Source organism: Poecilia reticulata, unplaced genomic scaffold (genome assembly GCF_000633615.1).
Source record: "Poecilia reticulata strain Guanapo unplaced genomic scaffold, Guppy_female_1.0+MT scaffold_212, whole genome shotgun sequence".
In the NCBI taxonomy this organism is placed as follows: domain Eukaryota; kingdom Metazoa; phylum Chordata; class Actinopteri; order Cyprinodontiformes; family Poeciliidae; genus Poecilia; species Poecilia reticulata.
The window spans coordinates 325,275-327,181 of NW_007615022.1; positions in this window are offsets into that span (position 1 = coordinate 325,275).

Sequence of the window (1,907 nt, forward strand, 5' to 3'; positions counted from 1 at the left end):
TGGGAACCAACTGGGAACCCAATGGGAACCATCTGGGAACCCAATGGGGACCATCTGGGAACCAACTGGGAACCCAATGGGAACCAACTGGGAACCCAATGAGAACCCAATGGGAACCAACAGGGAACCAACTGGGAACCAACTGGGAACCATCTGGGAAAGCAGAGAGCATCTGTGGTTCAAAGCTTGAGAACAACAAGAGTATTTAGAAGATTTTAAATTTCAAAACACTTTCTGGAAAACAAGTGAAAGAGAGAGAGAGAGAGAGAGAGAGAGAGAGAGAGAGAGAGAGAGAGAGAGAGAGAGAGAGAGAGAGAGAGAGAGATGGAACCAGAACCAGTCCAAACAGAGTCGGCTCCATCTAAACGCTGGAAGCATCTTCAACTGAGTTCAGTCTGTGGAGAACTTCCAGAGATTAGACATCCCAAACCTGTCATCTTCATCATCTTCATCATCATCATCATCATCATCATCATCATCATCATCATCATCATCACCATCATCATCATCATCATCATCATCATCATCATCATCTTCATCATCATCTTCATCATCATCTTCATCATCATCTTCACCATCACCATCATCATCATCATCATCATCATCTTCACCATCACCATCATCATCATCATCATTGTCACCATCACCAATCTCTGCTCTGATTGGTCAGTGCTCCTGCCGGTCAGCCGCTCCAGTAGACTGGAGATGACATCATGTCTGACATCATCTCTGATCATTAAGAAGCAAAATGAAACAAAGTTTATATAAAATCACATCAAAAGTTGAAATTTCCATAATTTCTAGATTTTCTCCAGCTCATAAAACTCAGTTTTTAACTAGTTTTCATCTCCAACATTAAATATGAACAGTTCTGTGTTTCATTTGTGGTTTTTTGGACTCGTTTCAGACGGAAGAAAGAAAAACAAGAAAACCAGAGATCTGCTGTAAACATGTTCACACAGAATGGAAACCCTGCTGCAGGGGAGAGGATGCTGGGTAATGTAGTTCACCTACACGGTTCCGGTTCTGCAGAACCTCCTGCCGGTCCAGCGGGACGGATCAGTTCTAGCCTGAAGGGCTGTGTGGTTCTGGTCGGGTCCGGTTCTCTGCTGTTTGTGAAGAACCTGGGCGGGATGTTGGACCCGACCTTCAGATCTTTGGATCCTCAGGAATGTGAGACAGAACCTGCTGAGCAGAACTCTGGGCCCGGTTTGTGCTGTTTGGGTTGGTACTGCAGGAAGTTCTGTGAGGATGTGAAAACTTTCTGGGATGAGACCGGACCGAACCGGACCGAACCGGACCGAACCGGACCGAACCGGTCTCACCAGCCTGACCTTCTGCAGAACTGTTTGTCGCCATGGAGACAGACCGACTGTGACCCAGTTCTCCCAGGATCCGATCCGATCCAGTCTGGATCGGGACCTTCAGCAGAAACTCATACAGAACATGGAGGAAGAGGAGCAGCATCCCTGGAGAGGAAGATCCGGGTCGGAGCCAGAGACTCCGGAGTGGACTGTTCTGTGTGCTTCATGGTTCCGGTTCTCCAGGTCGGGTCCGGAGAACCGCAGAACTTCACCGGTTCATCTGGGAATGATTCTGATCCTGATGTGTTGCTTTTCTGGATTATGCTGCCCAGAACCAGAACCAGAACCGGTTCTGATCCGGTCTGGATCAGAACCGGTTCCTGTGGTTCTTCTGGTGATTTTGATCAGATTTTATTTCCTAGCATCAGAATCGTGTGTCTGGATTGGCTGCTGGTTGGTTTGTGTTCAGGTTGTTCTGAAAGGTTCTAGATTTGTTCTGGTTCTGATCTTCACTCCTTGATTCTGTTTTTATTAGTTCCAGATTATTTATGGGTTTATTTTGGATGAAATGTGAATGATCTAGTTCTGGGCTTGTTGTAGATC